A 14,175-nucleotide genomic window follows, 5' to 3' on the forward strand; every position below is an offset into this window, starting at 1 on the left:
CGACCGTGTTTCTCTCGCGAATAGTGCGTGGGAAGAATGATTGTCGGTAAGCCTCTGTATTGGCTCTAATTTCTCGAATTTTCTTTTCGTGGTCAATACACGAAATGTATGGGGGGAGGAGGAAATAGTGTGTTGTTTGATTCCTCCTAAAAAGTGCTATCCCGAAATTTCAGTAGTAATTCTCTCCGTGATGCACAACGCCTCTCTTGTAACGTCTGCCAATTGAGTTTGTTTAGTAACTCCGTAACGCTCTCTCGCCAGCTAAACAATCCTGTCACGAAACGCGCCGCTCTTCGTTGGATTGTCTCTATCTCCTCTATCAGTCCTACCTGATAGGGATCCCAGATAGGTGAAAAATACTCAAGAATCTGGCGAACAAGTGCCTTATAAGCCACTTCTTTCGTGGATGAGTTACATTCCCCTAAGATTCTTACTATCTGTTTTATATGGTCATTCCACTTAAGGTCGCTCTGGATAGTTACGCGTAGATATCTTACGGCCGATGCTGTCTCCAGCTGTTTGCCGTCAATAGTATAGCTGTACAGTAGTGGACTTCTTTTCATATGTATGCACAATATGTTACATTTATTTGCGTTCAGGGCCAGCTGCCAGAGCCTGGGCCAATCACCAATTCTCTGCAGGTTGTACTGCAAATTCTTATTATCTTATGACGTTGCTACTTTGGTATAGACAACTGCATCATCTGCGAATAGCCTTAAAGAGCATCCGACGCTTTCTACTAGATCATAAACAGCAACGGTCTTATCACACTTTCCTGTGGCACTCCGAATATTACTTATACATCTGTCAATTTGGTTCCGTTAAGAGCGACGTGTTGAGTTCTATCTGCAAGAAAGTCTTGAATCCAATCGCAGGTCTGCTCCGATACTCCGGAAGCTCGTATTTTTTTCATTAAACGGCCATGCTGGACGGTGTGTCAAATGCCTCACTGAAATCAAGGAACACGGCATCAACCTGAGCGCCGTTGTCCACTGCGCTGTGGACCTCGTGGAGGAACAGACCGAGCTGAGTTTCATAGGACCTCTGTTTGAGGAATCCATGTTGATTTTTACAGGGGCGATGTTCATTTTCCAAAAACGTCATAATTCTTGAGCATAAAACATGTTCCATAATTCTAAAACAGATTGACGTCAACAATATAGACCTCTATAATTGTGTGGATCTGTCTTACGGCCTTTCTTAAAAACGGGAATGAGCTGCGCGTTTTCCCAGTCGTTATGTACCTTTCGTTGCTCTGCCGATCTGCGATAAATTACTGCTACAAGGGGAGCAAGTTCTTCCGCATAATCTTTTCAGAATCTTATAGGTATCTCATCTGGTCCTGAAGCCTTTCCACTCCTAAGCGATTGTAGCTGATTTTCAGTTCTGTGATCGGTTATCTCAATATCTGCCATTTCGTTGTTCGTACGACGGTTGAAAGGAGGGACAGCGTTACGATCTTCTGCTGCGAAAGAACTCTGGAAGACAGAATTCAGTATTTCGGCTTCCTCTCTGTTATCTTCCGTTTCGGTGCCGGTGGTCGCTGAGAGAATGAATAGATGACTTTACATACGACCAAAATCTTTTAGGGTTTTTACTCACGTCTGTTGACAACGTCTTACTTTCGAAATCATTGAACGCTTCTCTCATTGCTCTCCTGACGCTCGTTTTCGCTTCGTTCAGCTTTTTTTTTGTCAGCTAGGTTGTTATTTCCCTTGAATCTGAGATGAAGTGCTCTTTGTTATCGTAGCGCTTTTCTAACGTGGCTGTTAAACCAAGGTGGATCTTTCCCATCCTTTAAAACCTTACTCGGAACATACTTGTCTAGCGCATATTGATGGATGCCTTTGATTGTTTTCCATTTGGTCTCCACATCTTCGTCCTCATCACCAAATATTTGATGCTGACTGCTGAGATATTCTGAAATTTGTGTCCTGTCACCCTTGCTGAGCAAATATATTTTCCTATGTTTCTTAACATTCATTGTAGGACCAGTCGTCACAGATGCTGTCACAGCCTTATCATCATTGATACCTTCCTCTATGTTAACTGATGCGTTAAGTTCACGTCTGTTTGTTGCCAGGAGGTCTAAGACGTTGCCCTCACGAATTGCTTCTCTAACTAGCTGCTAATGGTAATTTTCGGACAAGACATCCAGAACCATGGCACAAGATTCCCTGTCCCTGGCACGAGTTTTGATGGCATAACACTTCCAATCTATACCTGGGAAGTTGAAGTCACCCCCTATTACAATGGATGATCAGAAAAATTTGCAGAATATAATTAGTAGTTTTGTCTGAAGTGCTCTACAACTACAGATCCTGACCCAGGTGGTCTATAAAAGCACCCGATCACCATTTTTGGTCGTTCTTTGATACTAAGATTCACCCAGATTAATTCACATTCGGAATCTGTGATAACCTCGCTAATAGCATCGAATTTTTTACTGCAATAAACACACCGCCACCATTGGCGACTAATCTATCTTTACGATAGCCATTACAATCTGATCTTAGGATTTCGTTGTCATTGACGTCTGGTTTGAACAAGATTTCTGTTCCCAGTACTACCTGTGCATTATAACCTTCAGTAAGCGATATTCCTTCTGGGGCTTTTCCTTGGACGCTACTGCAGTTTACTAAAATCATATTAATCTTATCTATCTGTGATCTGCGAGGGCCAACATTCTCTGAGGTCGCTGCGGCTGATTTAACAAGAAAATCGTCTTTGCTCCCAAGTGGGAGGGTCTCTAACTTAAAAAATCCCCATGTACACGCCACACGTACTCCGCTACCCTAGTAGCCGCCTCCTGCTTGTAGTGCACGCCTGACCTACACCCCTGGAAATTGAAATAAGAACACCGTGAATTCATTGTCCCAGGAAGGGGAAACTTTATTGACACATTCCTGGGGTCAGACACATCACATGATCACACTGACAGAACCACAGGCACATAGACACAGGCAACAGAGCATGCACAATGTCGGCACTAGTACAGTGTATATCCACCTTTCGCAGCAATGCAGGCTGCTATTCCCCCATGGAGACGATCGTAGAGATGCTGGATGTAGTCCTGTGGAACGGCTTGCCATGCCATTTCCACCTGGCGCCTCAGTTGGACCAGCGTTCGTGCTGGACGTGCAGACCGCGTGAGACGACGCTTCATCCAGTCCCAAACATGCTCAATGGAGGACAGATCCGGAGATCTTGCTGGCCAGGGTAGTTGACTTACACCTTCTAGAGCACGTTGGGTGGCACGGGATACATGCGGACGTGCATTGTCCTGTTGGAACAGCAAGTTCCCTTGCCGGCCTAGGAATGGTAGAACGATGGATTCGATGACCGTTTGGATGTACCGTGCACTATTCAGTGTCCCCTCGACGATCACCAGTGGTGTACGGCCAGTGTAGGAGATCGCTCCCCACACCATGATGCCGGGTGTTGGCCCTGTGTGCCTCGGTCGTATGCAGTCCTGATTGTGGCGCTCACCTGCACGGTGCCAAACACGCATACGACCATCATTGGCACCAAGGCAGAAGCGACTCTCATCGCTGAAGACGACACGTCTCCATTCGTCCCTCCATTCACGCCTGTCGCGACACCACTGGAGGCGGGCTGCACGATGTTGGGGCGTGAGCGGAAGACGGCCTAACGGTGTGCGGGACCGTAGCCCAGCTTCATGGAGACGGTAGCGAATGGTCCTCGCCGATACCCCAGGAGAAACAGTGTCCCTAATTTGCTGGGAAGTGGCGGTGCGGTCCCCTACGGCACTGCGTAGGATCCTACGGTCGTGGCGTGCATCCGTGCGTCGCTGCGGTCCGGTCCCAGGTCGACGGGCACGTGCACCTTCCGCCGACCACTGGCGACAACATCGATGTACTGTGGAGACCTCACGCCCCACGTGTTGAGCAATTCGGCGGTACGTCTACCCGGCCTCCCGCATGCCCACTATACGCCCTCGCTCAAAGTCCGTCAACTGCACATACGGTTCACGTCCACGCTGTCGCGGCATGCTACCGGTGTTAAAGACTGCGATGGAGCTCCGTATGCCACGGCAAACTGGCTGACACTGACGGCGGCGGTGTACAAATGCTGCGCAGCTAGCGCCATTCGACGGCCAACACCGCGGTTCCTGGTGTGTCCGCTGTGCCGTGCGTGTGATCATTGCTTGTACAGCCCTCTCGCAGTGTCCGGAGCAAGTATGGTGGGTCTGACACACCGGTGTCAATGTGTTCTTTTTTCCATTTCCAGGAGTGTATTAAGGGGAACCCTACAATTCTGCAACCGATAGCGGAGGTCGAGAATTTTGCATCCGATACCGTCGCAGAGTCGTCTGAGCCTCTGGTTTAGACCTACCACTCTGCTACAAACCAAAGGACCGCGATCAACCCTGGACACGATGCTACAGTCAGTTTAGCCTGAACCCCGTGTGCATTGCTAGCTGCCTTCCCCAAATCAGCCAGCCACCGAAACTACCCGAGGATGCCTGAGAACCCAAATGGCAGGAGTCATTCGTGCCGACTTGTGCCCCTACATGGAGCCGGTTGCACCCAGTGCGCTCGATAGCCGCCGGCAGGGCCTCCCACCACCTCCCGGTAAACATACCGAGTGCACACTGGAATTCTCTCCCGCCATGCCTGCTGTCTTCCTGAGGGACTCCATCATCCGCCTAACGTTGGAGCACCCAATGACAAGCATACCCACCCTCTCTACTTGTCCGGACTTGGCAGCAAAATCGACCGTTGGCTCAGCAGGAGAGGCATCCCGTGCTGGTTCAGAGTGATCATCAACACTGGGAAGCACCTTGCAGCCGACCGTTATGGCCGAGCGGTTCTAGGCGCTTCAGTCTGGAACCGCGCGACCGCTGCGGTCGCAGGTTCCAATCCTATCTCGGGCATGGATGTGTGTGATGTCCTTAGGTTAGTTAGGTTTAAGTAGTTCTAAGTCTAGGGGACAGATTGTGGTGTCACCGCCAGACACCACACTTGCTAGGTGGTAGCCTTTAAATCGGCCGCGGTCTGGTAGTATACGTCGGACCCGCGTGTCGCCACTGTCAGTGATTGCAGACCGAGCGCCGCCACACGGCAGGTCTAAAGAGACTTCTTAGCACTCGCCCCAGTTGTATAGCCGACTTTGCTAGCGATGGTTCACTGACAAATTACGCTCTCATTTGCCGAGACGATAGTTAGCATAGCCTTCAGCTACGTCATTTGCTACGACCTAGCAAGGCGCCTTTATCATTTGCTATTTATCTTGTGATGCATGTACCGTCAAGAGCGATGTTCACCAATTATGGATTAAAGTTAAGTATTCCAGAAGCTACGTACCTATTTTACTAGTCTCATTTCCGTGTCTTGTTCCAAACCTCACGCCAGCCTGCGTGAGCTAAAACGCGTGCCTTTCGGCTTCCTCTCATTGTGGGTTGGCGCTCTGGCCAATCCACAACACAGATTACTTCAGATGTTAAGTCCCAGTGCTTAGAGCCATTTGAACCAAGCACCTCGTACCTGTTACTAAAACGTAAGTAGCCAGCCTCACGGTCTGTTCCCACTTTCGCCTTTCGCCCAGTGATACGAAAACCCACCAGTCTGCCACCAACTCTCAAGTGACGACTGACCGGTCAGATGTTGCGTAGTAGAAGGCGCAGCATCGTCCGAGTCACCAGGAAATTCCAGTGGCAGTAAAAGTGTCACAGATCTCGTCACTGGTGCCCCGACGTCACCTCAACTTTGAGCATTAGCTAGAAGCTTGTCGACGGGAGCCTACGCAGCTTCCAGCTGTTTACGGACAGCAGCGAAATCTCCTTGTATCCTCTGACAACAAGCACAGTCTCTAGCCATATCGTACTGTGTACAAAATAGGTATAAGGTCTCAAATGGCGCCACTGTGTTTGAAAATATATCAAAGGAGAATAAAATAACACTAAAAGTTGCTGTGTAGATTTCTCACTGTACTCTTGAGACCGCAACCTATTAAACAGAAATAAATTTCTCTACTGTAGTTGATGTATTTGCACATACCTGTTATTAGAAATCCTGTTTGCCGAAAAGTAACTGCACTAGATAAATATTAAAATTAGAACGCACTGATGCAAACTGTGTGCTGTCTACTAGCAAAAAATTAAAACTTAGTGGCGTGACGGAGTTTCTGGCGAAGGGAAAATTTACACTAGGAGGCCGCCCTGCACGAGAATATTCACAAGACTTACGCAAAAATAAAAACTACGATTAATTTTCTAACCACTAGACTAAACAGTAAAATACACACGTAGAGTTCACTTCTTTGCAGAAGCGCGAGATCAAAAAAGACTAAATTAATTTACAGTTTATCAGACAAGTGCTGCTGTTCCTCTGTTGTGCATTCTCTCGGCTCGTCGGCTGCCGCTACACTTCTTGGAGTGAAATGTTCAGTATAAAAAGTATCTAAATATTTTAGTATTTAAGTTTGCAGATTATGGTAAGTGCTTTTCTAAAGATCCCCCTGGCCAATTTTTTTAGCTTCCTTTAAGTTATCTACTGGGCTTTTCACTCTTTTAAGAACGCAATATATAATGGTGTAGTCCAACATTGTTTAAGCGGAGTAATATTTATTTGAATAAGTAACTTAAACAGTATCATTAAAGTAGGCAAAATTCATACTTCTGCTCTTGCAATACTTCACCGTTTCATTGCCTGGATAGGCTGGCGATCGTTATACCTATTTTAAACCAGTAAATGAACTTGGAACTGAGTTATCCTAGCTCCAAAATACTATTGTAACTGCTGGGTAAGATCTTAGGAAAGGAATTTAATAGTCTGATTTACTTGTCCATTAGACACAACACAGGGCCAAACCAGAGATAGGATTTTCTGTTATTTAGGTAAAAGCATACTACATTACAATAGTAGTGGTAGGGTTTTACGTGGTCTTTCCCGTCACAGGACCGTTTGTTCTGTTGGGGTACAGTATACACTGTTGTATAGTATATCCTGGTGACAGGACCTGTTACAGCACTTAAGAGTTGGTTGGTTGGTTTGGGGAAGGAGACCAGACAGCGTGGTCATCGGTCTCAGCGGATTAGGGAAGGATCGGGAAGGAAGTCGGCCGTGCCCTTTCAGAGGAACCATCCCGGCATTTGCCTGGAGTGATTTAGGGAAATCACGGAAAACCTAAATCAGGATGGTCGGACGCGGGATTGAACCGTCGTCCTCCCGAATGCGAGTCCAGTGTCTAACACTTAAGAGTCCATAAATAGTTAAGCACAGTTAAACATTTTACAGACTGGTAGGATACTTTTGGAAAAAGTATAAAGGTCTCAGGGGCAAGCTGTTAGGAGGAAAGTACAACAGTATAAATTATTATACATATGGTTTAAGAAATTATTAAAAGTGGATAAAGATGAGTATATGAAGTATAGATAAGTAAGCAGGAGGATAAGACTGATGACACTTCTGTAAACAGTGATCAGGAGCAGGACAGAAAGGAGTCGATTTTACTGATGGAAAAGCATGCAGAAAATATTTGTTTGAGGGATATGATATCTACGCTATGAATCCCATCTCAGATAAAGAATGTCGTAGATTCAGAGGAGGAAGACAAAATGAACAACAACCGATTGATTCGTATGCATTACTACACGGTATGCATAAACAGCTGATAGCACAAAACAAGAACACTTGAATTTTAAGCAAACAAATGCGGGCTCAAAATGAGAAACTTGAATGTCAGAATAAAATTAGCCAGAACAGGCTAAGGTTACTAAAAGTCTATCTTAAAAAAATTATGAAAACACAGTCTAAAAACACTTGCAGTATAAACGAAAACTTAAGAAACAGAGTGAACAAATGGAAAGCAATAACCAAAAGTTAGAAAAAGTTAATAATAAAATAGGTATTCTGACCGAGGAACTTATTAACATGAAGAAATGTGTGAAAAATTTAGGTGAAACTGTTAGTAATATACAGGCAGAAATTGTGGACATTAATGACAGGATTGAAACCGAAGTAGAGAAAATACGGGAGCAGGTCGAACCTACAGTATGATAGAGTAAAAGGTTGAGGAAAAGTTTCTCTGTGTTAAGAAACCAATAACGAAAGCGAACGAAGAACAGATTTCTCAGCTGAGAATGACTGTTCAAGAGACTGAGAAAAACATAGAAAGGAAAGTAGAGCATTGTTGCTTTAACACTTCCAGTAAACAAGAAAAAGTTAGTGGCCTAGAAAGGAAGATTATGTGTAATGGCCCTTATGTGGTAGATAGAACACCAATTTACAAAGAACTATAGGCCGAAGAAAAATTCGACCATTACCAAAAAACAGTGGATTATCCGCTGTGGATTTTATTAAGAACTACGGAAGGTTATTTCCTGAAAATATCACAGACAAGTAAAAAGTAAATATCGTAATTAGTGGTTTAGCAGGAGATGCTAAACGATGCGGAATTGACTTAAGTACTGAAGCAATGACCTTCAGTGAATTTAGATAGAAGCTCTTGGACGAGTATTGGTATAAGCAGATACAAAATAGCCTCTAGCATGAGTTTATAATGGTGAGGATGTTCGAAGGTAATGGCCGAGAACATTAAAGAATTTTGTGGCTCATGGTATAGGAGACTGGCTCACTTAAGTAATCGAAGGAGTGATTCCGAAATCATACAGGAACTCTGGAAGAAGTTACCAGAAGAATCCAAAAGATATGTAGGCAGTAACCACCTTACTATTTTGCATCTAAAAAAAGTGATTGACGAAGACCAGAATAATAACTGCCGGAATGAAAGGAACGATCGGAATAACAGCAATGATGAGCAGAATGATAATGAGTATCAGGTTAATACCGTTCAAAGAGGAGGAGGCAGAGGAAGATTTTAATCAGTACCAGGTTAGTACTGTTCAAACAGGAAGAGGCAGAGGAAGATTTTCCTCTAACCATCACGGTAGAGGACATGGGCCGCGATATAATCCCCATATAGAGGAGCTAAACTTAATAACGGGAACGCTGAGGGTGGATAGTTGCGGTAACAAGACACAGGAGGCCCAAACGCAAGAAGTATTCTCGACATAGACTGAGAAGCTTCGATACGCTGCAGTAAGGGGCAGATGAGATGCAAGACACTAGGTCTACTGTGACAGATGGTACTGCAGGTGAATCACAGTCAGCTAGCAAAGAACTTATTTCGCATGCTAACAAGCCACTGCAGCGGACCACTATAGGAGAATTAATTCTCTAGCAGTACAGACGTAGAGTGACGTCACAGGGCAATCAGCTGAAGCTGAGTAAGCCAGCAAACGTGACATCGCCCACTGTAACCAATTCAGAGGTTACGGACAGACAACGAGCAGTAACTGAGATGGAGGAGAGATTGTACGGAGTTGGTAATTGGTGTATACAGATGAGTAATCTGTATAACGGTATAAAGCAGTGTAACGAAAAGGAAGATAGAGTTACAACGACCGGAAAGGAGGTAAAGTAGAAAGGTTTATTCTCTGGAGCAGCGAAGAGCACGCGAGCTGCCAGTACAATTAAATCAAAAAGCGCCGCTCAGAAGACATGTGTCGGTAATGTTAGGGAAAATGAAGAGGTCGTAAGTAGACGAGAAGCAGGAGATGAGGATTTACACTTTGCTGAAGAATCATTCCGTGACAATTAATCTGTGGATAACGTTTCTGTCATTTATAAGCCTGGTTTGAAGGAAAACGAATTCGTGCGATTGATAGAAATCCACGAATATTATAATGTTTATGAAGTGCAAGGAGATGACGTCAGGGGATATAAGGAAGACAGTTCTGATGAAGACGAACTACCAACGGAGGAAAACAAACTGGCTGCTACGAAAGATAAACAAGAGGAACTCATTACTGTAGAACGAATGCAGAAATGCATGAATTACGGCACTAGTGACGATCTAGGGTTCTCAATAAGTTAAGAAGAGTGTTCATGTTAGAAGCTAACAGTGACAGCGAAGATGCCGACTTAAATTAAAATGAAGAAATCAGTCAATCTAGTGATTCAGAATTGGAGGAAACGGATCTTACTGAAAAACTCTGTTTGATGGAAATGCGAATAGCAGAGAATGAGGATATTTCGTGTGAAAAGTTGTCGAAACTTGGCAGTAAACTGAAAAAAGAAGCTAGTGAAGAGGAAATAGAATCTGTAAATGAGACCTGTGAAGAATCAGTAATGTCAATACAGGATCCGGAAGACATAATGGACCCTAAGAAAAACCAACGACCGGACGAAATGACTAGTAAACAGCAACAACTGAAGATCGTGAAGGATTTTGCGATCGGAAAGAAGAAAGAACCACCCGACTTAGAATGTAAAGAGATGAATACAATTTCATGGAAGATGTAATGGTGTACCAAGACTTATTGTGGGAGAAGCGAAACAATGAGGATGGAACTTTTATGATGTTACACTTAAAAGAGGTAGCTGTTAGTAAAAGAATAGCCAATATATGTAAAAATATTACGAGATTCCCAAAAAGAAAATGAAGTGAGGAAATTAGTGTAGGTCAAATTTGACAGCAATGACGGTCCACAGATACCAAAATTTTACAAAATATGTAAAGGGGTACTGTTTATTAGAAAAGGGAAAAATAGTGCAGAATGGCAAGTATGTTGGCCATCACAGTTTGAAATAGAATTAATTGATTACTTTCATTTGGCATATGGGCATTGTGGAATGAAAATGTCCCATGAGAAAATTGCAAGTTTTGTCAAAATTGGGAGTAATGCTTTGAAAAATGTTACAGAATGTTTAAAGTCATGCAATGTTTGTCAAAGTGCTAAAGTGGCCAACAATACCAACAGGAGAATTCTATCTGACAATGGTCTGCAATTTATTGCAAAATTATAGTTAGAAGGAATGGAGCAAAACGGAATACAAGTGACACATATCTGAGCTCACCATCAATCTAATAACCACATAGCACCCCACATGCGAGGATTAGAAAGACTATGCAAGACATACTGTCACCAAAACCACAGAACGTGGGGCACATTTATTGCAAAATTTGAACTAATCATGAACTCATTACAATATGAGACCACTGGTTTCACATATGCTAGCCATAAAACCAAAAGTTTGATAGAAGAAGTGTTAGAATACAAGCCTAGTAAGTAAAAATATTTGGTAAAGGAAAAGGAAACGGTGAGAGAACTAATTAGACGAAAAGCAGAAGCAAGAGCCAAAAGACACGATGAAAAGGTAAAAGTTTCAGAATTTAACATTGGTGAAATGGTACTTGTTAAAGCTCACGAAAAAGCTAGTGAGGTAAATGAGAAGATTTCAAAATTTCTTTTGAAATTCAAGAAATACCACACCGTAATACATGCTTTCTAGTTTATCCTAAGCCCAGAAAACCACTAGGAACTAGAAACATTGTTGACCTAAAGAGGTATATGACCAGAAATGTGAAAAATTTTCTAAATATTGTCATTATGAAGTGTCTGTATTATGTATAAATTTTATAGCAACCATATTAATATCTGTCAAGTTTCAGGTTCTGAGACACTTTTGTATAAATGTGCAATGATGGAGAATTGAAACAAATGCGTCACTTAGAGGACTGTTAAGTAAAATAACGCTGCCTAAGGAAAATAACAAACCCACGCTTTTTGACGAGAAAGGGCTGCCAAAAAATTTGTCAAAACACAAGGGGCAGACTACAAGGAAAATGGACAAAGTGTTCGTATGCTATTGGTTCACACGAGCCAGGAAGGACTGACATAATACCCATGCTGGGGGCAGCAAATTGTTCTATTAAAGTGTAGTAATTTTGTGCTATTAATGTTAAGATGTTTATGTGTAAAGTGTGTTTTTATGATGTAATTTGTAACACACTTTAGTATAAATTGTTTATTCAGGAGGACAACGCTGTAATGAAAGTGAACCAATGAAACCTTTTATTTTTGGGCATTTCAGTAATGCTTACCAGTAGGGACACATAAGTGAAACATGGTCATATATAACACTATTTGCTTATGGTTCATCTATATTTAATATTTTGCTTTAAAATTTTCGCGTATTGGTACTATAGTTTCTGTATATGTAAAGTGTGCTATACTGTCGATTGAAGTTCTTTGCATGGTGTGTGAGTAATGTATGTGAAATACTATGTAGGTTGTTTATTACGCTAAATAATTTTCTGATGGCATTTGTATTTAAAAATATTTTTGTGTATAAACCATTCATGTTACCGTCAAATACCGGTATTTACGCCGCTCTTCGACGTCTGACTCGTCAGTCGGCAAGACTCAGCACAACCAGGAGCACCTCCGAAGATGTCCAACGTAGCCTTGGACGAAACGTCAGGTACTGAAGAGTTCCATGGACCACGATCATACAACCCGGAAGAATTCTCAGCAGCTGAAACATCCGGTTGTGAAAGCCTTCATTGTACGACAGTAGGTGTAATTTCTGCTTCCGCCGACAAAGTCGTTTTGATAAACAGAAGCGTGAACTTCATCGCCTCTCACAGGTAATACGGTTTCATACTTCAACGGGAACCACTAGGTCGGCGCTTCAGATATGGTACAAATACGGTTCGTAAATTTCGCCACTTCTCCTTGCACTAGTTCGCTGAAACAAATAAACTAAATAACAAAACAAATAATAAATAATGTAAAATATAGGTAGGTTGTCAACTACAAGCATACACACACGTACCTATGGTATGGATGTTACTGTACTACAACTGTATTATGTCCTGCAGGAACTTGGCAGCGGGATGTACTTACTTCGCTAGAGGGCACAGCACAATTACATACGTCGTCCGTGGAACTACCAGATTCATTTGCGAAGTGTTGAATCAAAGCTTGTAACCTCCCAACAAAAAAAATTCTGTAACCTACCAATAATACAATGTGACTAACTTTTCAATAAAATTGTCGCTCATTTATAACCTTTCAGTAATGACTGTGAATTTAAACTGGTAGATTTTGGACGTCAGCAGCGCTGCGTCATGGCCCTGAAAGATCATTCTGAATAAATTGAAAATTCTTACCTCAATAAGGTCACCGGATAACGCGTACATATCTGCTTCTATAAGAAATTTTTCTGGCACAGCTCAGTTCAATGCTGGCCGATAGATTTGTCATGTATAAAAAGAAACAACTGATTTTTCTTTACAATAATCAGGATCACCATGGATTGGATAAATTAGTAAAATCTTTAAATTGAGTTGAATGATTGTCAAAAGTTAATTTTTATAATAAAGATTATTATTAAGAGATTAATTTTTAAAAGCATTTACATGGGACTTGATATAACAATAGTACATATGCGCGAGGCTGCTTTTATCTTATATTATATAGCTTAGGCTCCGCCATCGCTCCCCACGACCGGCCCAGCCAACACGATACACCAGACTGCTAGCTACGACTTACTCCTACTGCTGACAACACTGCTCTCTGGTCTGAGATTCTCTTATAACTTACATATCGCAGGCAGCGCGTGGCAATCCATTGAAATTACATCTGCTCGAGTGCGCTAGCAACAAATTCCTTAATCATGGACCTCTTACAACCTGCATGCCTACGCCAAACGAACGGCAGTGGAAAATGTTAGCTCGACGTTTTTATTCGCTCTGGTATTTGATTAACTGCTTGAGTGCTTTGAACGGGATGCATATCCGCATTCAGAAATTACCCGAGCGACTGTGAGACTCTCAACCAAGAGACACAGCATGTGTAATTAGGTGGGATCATTCAGACGAGGATACTTCAGTAGTGGCGTCCCAGTGTAGCGGCTATTTGGATACTGCACGCCACCACATGCTAGTATCCGAGTCTTCCAGCATCTTATTTGTATTCGTACCATTGGGTTGCACAGTCTGCGAATAAATGTTTCATTTATTATTCGTAACAGAGGTGAAGAAATATCCGGAACTACACAATTACAAATTGAAGGGGTATTCAAGGAGGGAAATGACAGAGAGGGCATGGCACGAAGTAGCCACGGAGGTTAAATATACCATGTACGTTCATTATCAGTAATTAAAATCTTAACACAAAATAAATACGGTATAGTGACAATACTTTAACATCCATTTTATTGACAAACTAATCAAAGACTTATAAGCACCCACTGCACAATACATGTAATTAACCAGTTACATAAAAGTAAAATTTTATTTCTTTACCGGTTTCGAGCACTTAGTGCTCTTCTTCAGAAGGTTATACCTATCGCATTATTTGCG

This window comes from Schistocerca piceifrons, chromosome 5, assembly GCF_021461385.2.
Source record: "Schistocerca piceifrons isolate TAMUIC-IGC-003096 chromosome 5, iqSchPice1.1, whole genome shotgun sequence".
NCBI classification, from domain to species: domain Eukaryota; kingdom Metazoa; phylum Arthropoda; class Insecta; order Orthoptera; family Acrididae; genus Schistocerca; species Schistocerca piceifrons.